General features: G+C 42.8%; 1 pseudogene; it reads right to left on the bottom strand.

Moving 5' to 3' along the window:
• Positions 1-4946: 4946 nt before the first annotated feature.
• Positions 4947-7242, bottom strand: LOC144222835 (uncharacterized; annotated as a pseudogene).
• Between the last annotated feature and the right edge of the window lie 3373 nt (positions 7243-10615).

The following is a 10615-nucleotide window of genomic DNA, read 5'->3' as shown; positions in this document are numbered from 1 at the left end:
ATAGTCACAACTGAGCCAATGGTTTTTCTCTCTCTCTCACTGTGGGTTATGAGCGATCGTCTCCTATGCTCAGATGCTCAGTCTCAGGCCATGGTGTTTGGCAGAAATCAGTGATTTTTCAGATTATTGGAAGGTGCCCGCAACTGGCTCTAGTGTATTTTTTGTCACTTCAAAGGGCTTATGGACAGTCCTTTGCTTTTCTGTGAAAGAGTAAGTTTAGGAATGCCTTGCTTCCTTCTAGATCAGGCTGCCTGCAGATATAGACCCTTTCCTTTGCAGTCTTGTTGCCAGTTACATTAAATACAGTAAATGGCAAGAGTTTATTAATGCTGTACTGTAGTCAACATCCATTAGTGATAGTGCAAGTCGTCCTACACAATAACCCTCCTCTCTCTGGTCTCCCTCACACCAGCCATGAAAGTTTTCAAAGGTAAGTGCAGGTTAACTTATTTTTCTTTATATTTTGTATTTTCTTTATTATTTTGCATTATATTACAGTACTGTGATCACTTTTACATAAATATTTTGAGGTTGTGGAATTAATCATCTGCTGAGTTTCCATTATTTCTTATGGGGAAATTCACTGTGATATACAAGTGCTTTGGGTTACAAGCATGTTTCCAGAACAGATTATGCTCACAAACCAAGGTTTTACTTTATATAGTGTAAATGCTGTATATATATATAGTAAATACTATATATAGAAAATAGAGCATTTATATATTAAATATATATGTGTTTGTATATATGTGTATATTGTGTTTACACTATATATAGTAAAACCTTTGTTTTACTTGTTTTATACACACACACACACACACATATGCACACCACATTCCATTCACCCAGCTCTTCAGGAATGACATGAGTAAAGGCACAAAGAAAGGCAAGTATTTCCAAAAAGCAACCTTCAGAAGAGGAAAAGAGGCTTTCTTCCCTAACAGATTTATTTAGTAGGTCTATTTAAGAGAGGTGTACTTGAAGAGGGTATTTCAGTTAACTTTATTCAAAAAAAGACATCTATTACAGTTCACAGATAGATATATATGTTCAGGATGAGGTCAAATTTCTGACAAATAAAAGTTCCCTGAAACACTGACATGAGTTTGGGGATAACTCAACAGAACTAGATGTCACTTTTAGAAAAACAACCAGCCTATATCCATCTTCATGTAAAGTAGCCAAAGCACTGGACTTCCTCTCACCAACATATCCAAGCTGGCAGCTATCAAGGATATAAATGAGATCAAGTTGGATGTGGGGTATGAGAGTAAAATGGTATAAAAGTAGTTGATATCAGATATTTATTCAATCACTATATAGTGATCTTTTATTATGTGCCATAAGCCTGGTTTTGGCTAATAAGACACTGTCTTAGCCATCTGGAAGCTTATAGAGGTATGATAGAAATGGACAAGTAATCAGTCAATTACAATGAAATAGAAGTGCAGTACAACTTGGTTTGTGAGCCTAATTTGTTCCAGAAACATGCTTGTAATCCAACGCACTTGTATATCAAGGTGAATTTCAAGAACCATTGGCTCAGTTGTGATCATGTGACATTTGGCGTCATGTAGTACTCATGTCACAAAACATCGTTCCTTTATCAAGTTAAAATTTATTAGAAATGTTTACTCATCTAGTGGAACATTTGCAGAATGAGTTACTCACAATCCAAGGTTTTACTGTATAATGAGAAAGATAAATATAGGTGCTGTGAGAGCCGGAAGAGTGAGCGCATTACCCAATTTGGGGAATACAATAAAAGAATTTCTGAGGAGATTTTAAAGAGCCAGTAGTTACATTTTGAGCCTCAGGGAAGGAGGGACAGAGAATTACCAAACAAAAGAGGCAACAGATACAAAGGTCTGTTGTTAGGAGAACCGAGAGAATGGCAACAAATTTAGTTCCGCCTTAGCTGCTTTCCTTTGGAGTGTAAATTGCTCACAGGAAGTAAAATGCTCACATGGAATATTTGCTCTGTCGTTTAGATGGCCAGGGTCTGTCTTTGAGGTAGTAGTTGGGAAGCTGGCTTCGGTGAGGAAGTCTGTGAAATTCTGAGGTTTGGTGTTAAGAAGGACATTTGGATATCATGATAAGTTATGTCTTCCAATTTGGTCTTTACCAAGATTATGCTTCAATTTCCCATTCACTGTTTGCTTTATTCCTCAATTTGTTAAAAACCTGAGTGGAAAAAAAAAAGCCCCCAGGAAAGTCCAAATTTTAAAATGTGCTGGGGGACTCTGCTGATTCTGTGTCTAAGCTCTACTCTCTTATTTACAAGGTTACAACAGACCCTGGACTTACGATGTCCTGGAATCCATTCCAGCTTTAGCAGAAGGCAACAATTTGGCTGATGGTAGAGAAAAAAGGAAGGTTTAATGTCATCAGCTTTAGGTTCTGCTGGCTTGCTCGGTATCAGACTCCCTACCTTAACTTGAACTTCAGTATCTGTGTGTATCAGGCACATGAACACTTGTCTGGGTTCTAACTCACTGCCTTTCCTGTATCGCCAGCCCCATGGAATTTCTCACATTTGGATCACTTCCCTGTTTGCTGCAAACATGGGCGCCTAGTCTGTGTGTGTGTGTGTGTGTGTGTGTGTGTTCTTTCTGGTCCTCCTCAGGCTGACTTTCCACAAATCTGCATTCCATCATTCCCACACACCCGGTGTTGTGCCCAATTCGCGAGTCCCCAGAGACCCCCAAGGAGCCGACACCGATGCAAGTACAAAAGGGTCTTTATTACAAGCTCGAGCAGGGGCTCACCCGCCTACCGGTGTAGTGGCAGCAAGGTGAAGCCCTGAACAATAGCGAGCAGGATTTTTATGGGGTCAGGGACGGGGGTGTTATACGTTGTACGTATAGCATCATCACATAAGCACCAATCATAATTGTACAGCACGTGGGGTTCAGGCAAGCGGTGAGAAATGGGCTAGTTTGTATAAAGTAACTGTCTACGGTTCCCAGCCTTGACTCAGACCACAGGAATGGGTTTTTTTTTTTGTTTAGCTGATCTGAGGGCGGTCCGAGGATGGCTTTAGCCTTGAGCAACCTGAGGACCTGGGGCTACGTGCATGCTCTTAATGGAGGCCTTAATTTCAAAATGACATTACTTAGGCTCTTCTTTCCCCCCTTCTCTTGTGTATTTGAAGGCCCAATCATGGGTCTTCTATCAGGTCCCAATCATTAGGGTGGTGGTACTGGAACCTAAGTACTATGAGTTGTATTGCCCCCAGATGTTCTTGTATGAAGGCAAGCAATCTATTTAAATGACAAAATCTCAGATGGACATTGTTAAAGATTTGATGAGAGTTCAGTATGATGCAATTGACAAAGAAATTCAGTTATTTTTGTGACATATAATATTTTAAGTAATCAGAATATTATGTCAAAACAGTAAAACTTTAGGATTTGCATATATATTTGGGCAGTTATAGCATTTACCCATGCAATACAACCTAAGGTTTACTGTTGTACATAGTGTTTTTCCAAGTAACTTAGCATCTCAAATAAAAGGGCCTAATTGGCCAAACGACCTTTTTTTATTATTTAAATCCTGGGAAGTTTGTTAAAACCTTAGGAAGTTATAAAGTGTATCCTAAATAGGATTTCAGATCATTAAAAATCTTAAAACCTTTTTTAAAAATTTAACTAAAGTTGCAATAAAAGATTTTAAAGGCGAATGCAGAAAATCCTAGCTCCTTTAACACTGAGAAGTTTTAATTATGTTTCTTGACAGTAAAAGGAGAAAAACCTTTGTTTACATTGTCTTATTAAGAGCAGATTTACAATCCAAGAAAACTTTTGTGTTTTGACCAGAGAGAAAAGTAGACTTTTAACTTTATATCAGTGTACTTTTCAAATTCTATTTATCTCAACTTTAATTTATCCTGAGCACACATAGAATATTTTTCAAAAGTTTCCCTTCACGGACCTTCTATATTTTCCTTTGCCTTTAAATTTTGTCCCAAAACCATTTTTTTCTAAACAACCAGTCTTATTTAAGACAAAATTATTTTCTTTTACTCTTAACAAAAATGTATTTCTATTTCTTATATCTTTTTTTTATGTATCTCTCAGTTTACTACGTACAAGATTGTTTTCCATTAGTTTTAAGTACACTTAGCAGAATTTTAACTTAGGAAAACTTAGTCTCCAATTGAGGACTTAGTAACCAATTGAGAGGTGTTTACATTAGAATTTTTAAACCATCTTTTAAAAGGTCCAAATAGTCTTACTTTTTCTGCAATAGGAAGCTGAAAACTCAAACCTATGTTTCGTAACCATGCATTCTATTTGGATAGAGGGCATGCAATTTCGGCCAGACATGTTTTCAAAAGGAGTTAATCTCTCTGGTCGGGGGAGTTGCACACCTTATAGAGTGCAAAGGGCAGGAGGGCCACCCAGTTTTCCGCCAGTCTCCAAGGTCAATTTAATTAAGGTCTCTTTTAGGGTTTTATTCCTTTCTTCTATCTGTTCTGAACTCTGGGGTCTGTATGCACAATGTAATTTCCAATTAATCCCCAGGGCTGTGGCTAAATTCTGGCTGACCTTGGACACAGATGCAGGTCTGTTGTCTGACCCTATCATCTGAGGAAAGTCATACCTTATGAAGATGTCTTTTAGGAATTTTTTTGGCCACGATCTGGGCAGTCTCATGTTTGGCTGGGAACGCTCGGTGGGCAGTGGTTCTTCAGCCCCTTGGTAGGCTTCCCTTTTCATCAAGGGCCACTACACCGAGCAGGTGCACCTGGCGGCCATGCTCGAGCACTTCACTGCGGAAATCCCACAGCTGGCCATCCGCAACGACAAGCTCAACAAGCTGCTGGGCGGCGTGACAATCGCCCGGGGAGGCATCCTGCCCAACATCCAGGCCGTGCTGCCACCCAAGAAGAACAGCGCCACCGTGGGGCCGAAGGCGCCCATGGGCAACAAGAAGGCCACCTAGGCCTCCCAGGAGTACTGAGGGGCGCCCGCACCACAGCCGGCCCCCCTTGCCAACGTCTTAGCCCTCGTTGACGGGAATTGCTGGAGACAAGGTTGAATCCCTGCATCTGGTGTCAGTGGTGTCTCATGCAGGCGATGTTCATCCGCCAGCCCTAAAGTGAGCACATGTATTGGCTGCCCAGCCTGGTCTAATACCCTAGTACCTTCGGCTGAAAAATGAATCTGAGTTTCCAGCTTGGTCAGCAGATCGCGGCCTAGCAAGGGGTAGGGGCAGTCTGGGATGACCATAAAGGAGTGGGGTACCCGGCCCACACCAAGGTCCACCGTTCTTCGGGTAGTCCATGGATACTGCTTCATCCCTGTGGCTTCCTGGACCCAGGATGTCTTGTTTGCCCAGGGGCCAGCAGGTTGTAGGAGCACAGAATGTTGAGCCCCCAGTGTCCACTAGGTGGACTTCCCCTCCATTTTTAGGGTTACCCTGGGTTTGAGGAAGGGTGCCGAACCCTGTCTCCCCTAGTCACTGTCATCTCCCATTACTAGAATGGGAGTTTTAAACTTATTTTGGGGGCATTTTTTTTGGCCCAATGTTCTTTTTCTTTGCAGTAGGCAAACTATTTTTTACAAATAGTTTATTATCAAATTAGTTTCCACATAACACCCAGTGCTCATCCCCACAAGTGCTCTCCTCCATGCCCATCCCGCCTACCTCCCCACATCCATCAGTCCTCAGTTTTTGTCAGCATTCAAGAGTCTCTCATGGTTTGCCTCTCTCCCTTTCCCCCACCATTTCCGCCCTTCTTCTCCCCCTTGTTCCTCCGTCAAGTTCCTCCTAATCCTCCTATACGTGCAAACATATGATATTTGTCCTTCTCTGCCTGACTTATTTCGCTCAGCATAACACCCTCAAGGTCCATCCATGTTGCTACACATGGCCAGATTTCATTGTTTCTCATTGCCATGTAGTATTCCATGGTATAGATAAACCACATCTTCTTGATCCATTCATCTGTTGATGGACACTTAGGCTCTTTCCATGTTTTAGCTATTGTGGAGAGTGCTGCTATGAACATTGGGGTACATGTGCTCCTATGCCTCAGCATTTCTGTATCCCTTGGGTAAATTCCTAGCAGTGCTATTGCTGGGTCATAGGGGAGTTCTATTGTTAGTTTCCTGAGGAACCTCCACACTGTTTTCCAGAGGGGCTGTACCAGTTTACATTCCCACCAACAGTGTAGGAGGGTGCCCGTTTCTCCACATCCTCGCCAGCATCTAGAGTTCTCTGATTTGCTCATTTTAGCCACTCTGACTGGCGTGAGGTGGTATCTCAGTGTGGTTTTGATTTGTATTTCCCTGATGAGGAGGGATGCTGAGCATCGTTTCATTTCTGCCTACACGGGGGCACCCTCCGAGCCCCTGGGAGTTCTCCTTACCTTCTTTTCCTGAAGCCAACTGCCTGAGGCATCTTTTCCAGTCCTCCAGTTCCGCAGTTGCACGAGTAGGATCTTGGCTAAACCCTGGTTTTGTCTCTTTTCAGCTCTTACCTGCTTGTCCTCTGTATACCTTCTCTGCCATGACCACTAGATCTTGGAGGCTTTGTTTCTCCAAGACATTCTAGTTTCTGAAGTTTTCTCTGAATGTCGGGGGCAGACTGATTGATAAAAGCCATGGCCACCGCAGGTTAAGTTTGCCTGAGCCTCAGGATCCATAGGGGTGCACGGGCAGAATGTCTCTATTATACCCTTAAGGAGTGCTGCGGGGCTTTCCTCTGGTCTCTGACTGACAATGTAGGCTTGCGGGCCGCAGCCTTGAGACCTGCCAATAGAGTCTGGCGGTAGACTAAGAGACTCTCCCTACCTTCAGCCGAGTTGTAGTCCCAATTTAGCCGTGCCAGGGGAAACCCAGGGTCAATATGCACCTGGTCTGTTGTGGGGACCCCAGTGGGGCCAGGAACTAATTTCCTGGCCTCACTCTGGATGCGTTCTCGTTCCTCAGTGGTGAAGAGAGCCTGCAATAATTGCTGACAATCATCCCAGATGGGCTGATGAGTAAACAGGACAGTTTCTAACAAATTAATAAGGGATCTAGGATTTTCAGAAAAGGGAGTATTCTGAGATCTCCAACTACAGAGATCACTAGTGGCAAATGGCAAATAGTGGTGATTGCCTTGGGCATCAGGGGGGCCCATGGCCTTCAGGAGGAAGACAGTGGAGTCGGGTCCTCCCGGGGTCACGCCGCACCAGCTCCTTGTCCAGGGGTATGTCTGCTCAAGATACTGCAAAGTGTTGGATACCATCCCTCTGGATAAAGCCGAGGCATGGCAAAGAGACAACGCTTCAACGAGATGCTGAAGGAGTTCCATCAGTTGGATCGCCAGAGCCGGAGCTTTACAACCGGGACACAGATGGCAACACCACCCACCTGGGGACAGCTGAAAAGGATGACACAAGAAGCTGAACTGATTATTCAACATTCAGGCCAGAAACTTACCCCTTTCATTTTATTTTTGGCAACGCTGGCTGTGATATCTCGCCAGTCTTGTGCTGCTGGAGACAGAAACTCCGAGCAATGAAAAAGCAACAAAGTGTTTATGCGCTCTGTTATCTTAAAGAAATAAAAAAGGGGGAAACGAATGCCCTGTCCCAGGCTGACAATGAAGGGCCTGTCCCAGGCTGACCGTCCCCCATCGCAGGATGCATTCTCAGCCGGAACATCCTAAGCTTGTAAACGAGTCAGGGTGCTGATGAAGTAGCAAACACAAGGTCAAGACAGCCTATGTGCACACACAAGACTGTGTCCAAGCAGAAGGTCACTTACGAATGCAGAGCGGAAACTTGGCAACAGGCTCCTGAGAACAGAAAATGGGACACAGCGGAGTCGGGTCCTTCCGGGGTCGCGCCCGTTTCTCAGAAGTAACTAAAACAGGGGCCGCTGCAGAGGAAGGCGGCACCTGGGGAGGTAAAGAAATGTTTAAGCCATGGAGGGGGGTCAGCCAGTAAGTCGGCCCAGACAACGATATACGGAACCTGGTCCGGGTGGCCCATGCGGGGCCGAGACCTGCTGTTCTACTTGCTGCAAAGAGTCTGAAATTTTCTCTTTTTAACTTTCATGGAGAGATTGTGTGCTCGAGCTCTGATATCCTTGAAGTGAGTGAGCAACAGGTCTGGGGGTTTAGAGGGTGTCTGTCCCATTTCATTAGTCTCAGTCGCCCAGTAATAAAAGTCCAACAGACACAACTGACAGCCACAGACACACACAGAGAGACAGATAACAAAATTCGCTGCGCATAGACACACACACACACAGACAGCTAACAAAGTTTGTGGTGCACAGACACACACACACACAGACAGATAACAAACTTCGCCGCGCACAGACACACACACACACACACACACACACACACACACACACACACACACACAGAAGGCTAGCCAACAGAAAAATAAGACGCCGGCCTCACGCCGGTTCACGGTAGCGATCTGCTCCGTCTTTTACTGAGTTCTTCCAAAGTTAGGGGCACTCCATCCCCTCTGCTTTACCGAGTTCCGCCAAGATTAGGGGCACTCCGTCCCCTCCGCCGGGGGCCTGGAACATCTCCCAGACCCCCCGTGGTCTTGGCCTCCAGCGCATCAACTTTGGCGTTATTGACCACTTCCCGATACCGATATGTCCTGGGACCAGAACATGAAAGAGACAGACCAGACAAGCAGAGACAATTAGGTTCTTACCAGCCGTTTGGCCCTTCGGTTTGGGGATCCTTGGGGTCCTAGGATTCCCGGCCAATGCACCAAATGTTGTGCCCGGATCGCGAGTCCCAGAGACCTCCAAAGAGCTGGCACCGATACAAATACAAAAGGGTCTTTATTACAAGCTCGAGCAGGGGCTCCCCCGCCTCCCGGTGTAGTGGCAGCAAGGTGAAGCCAAGAGCAATAGCGAACAGGGTTTTTAAAGAGTAAGGGGTGGGGGTGTTACAGTACGTATAGCATCATCACATAGGCACTAATTACAATTGTACAGCACCCACGGTAACAGCTTTGACCATTCAGTATCTGTGATGTGTTCATTACTTTTGGTGGGACCCAATCATGACTTTGGAGAATCCTTTGAAAATGACCAATTATGAGGTGAGTTCAAAGGGCCCATGTGGGGTTCAGGCAAGCGGTGAGAAATGGGCTAGTTCGTATAAAGTAACTGTCTACAGTTCCCAGCCTTGACTCAGACCACAGGAATGTTTTTTTTTTTTTTTGATTAGCTGATCTGAGGGCAGTCCGAGGATGGCTTTAGCCTTGAGCAATCTGAGGAACTGGGGCTACGTGCAGCCCGAGGTTGCTCTTAATGGAGGTCTTAATTTCAAAATGATGTTACTTAGGCTCTTCAATAGAGACTGGGTATGCGCTAGCCAATGGGAGACTTCTTCATGGACCATGGTCTGTATATGCTAACTCCCTCCCTGCTGTTGAATCTTGGAAGAAATGTCCCTTATTCGATGAAGCATACTTTTTTTTTTTTTTTAAGTAAACTCCACACCAAATGTAGTGCTCCAAGTCATGACTCAGATCAAGAGTTTATTGCTCTGTTAACTGAGCCAGCCAGGAGCACCTGAAGAGTAGCCTTTTAAATTGTAACCCTCTCTATTCCCTGAATACACTATCCATCTATTCTTTTCTATTTTTTCTTTTATTGGCAATACCTATCCTTTTCCTTTACCCAGGATAATAGCTTGCTTGCTATGTACATTCTGTATTCTTTTCTCCCCCGATAGAAGATATGCATCTTTTTCTCATATACTTCAGAGCCTGGAAATTTGCCTGACACACACAAAAATTATTCAACATAAATTTGTTGAAAAAATAAAGACATAATAAATGAGGCATGTGATCTTTGTTTTCTTTTTTATTAAATTATATAATACTTAAGAAAACATAAGTTTTCTAGTAACTATCTTTATGCTTTTCTGTAATATCTTTCATTATTTATTTGTTGTTTCACTATGAGGAACAATACAATTTGCTTTCCTCTCTCTCTGCCGCAACCCAATTTAAGTTTAATAATGTTTTATTTCTTCATATTTTTTAACTATTAAGTATGTTGACATGTCTAATATTTATTCTGCCAGCACCATACCTTTTGATTCTTACATTAAATGCGAGCAGATATACAAGCATATTCCTTTTCTCCCTTTCCTCCTTCTACTTTTGTTACTTATACTGTTTTTACATTATCGGTCTAAATTGTTGGTATTTTGCCAGACCGATGAACAAGTAGTAAGAAAGATCAAGAAAAAAATGGGCTGATTGAAAAAAATCACACACACAAGCAACCTGACATCAGAAAAAAGAGAAACACAAATTACCAGTATTAAAAATGATAAAGCAGACATCACTATTAATTTTATAAAAAAGAAAACCATAGAGTACCAAAAGAAGATGTAAACTCTAATTATTGTCAGATGTCATGATTTTATACACAGAAAATCTAAACTATTCTATAATCTATTGGAATTAATAATTTAAATTAATTTAGTAGGATATTTGGATACAAGATTAATATATAAGAATCAATTATATTCTTATATTCTAATAACCAGAAATTAGAAAGTTAACTGTAAAACCCATACCATTCACAATAGTACCAATATATAAAATTATTGTATACAATTTTTATTA

This window comes from Crocuta crocuta, unplaced genomic scaffold, assembly GCF_008692635.1.
Source record: "Crocuta crocuta isolate KB4526 unplaced genomic scaffold, BGI_CrCroc_1.0 scaffold30, whole genome shotgun sequence".
Classification (NCBI taxonomy): domain Eukaryota; kingdom Metazoa; phylum Chordata; class Mammalia; order Carnivora; family Hyaenidae; genus Crocuta; species Crocuta crocuta.
This window is presented reverse-complemented; position numbering and strand designations above follow the sequence as displayed.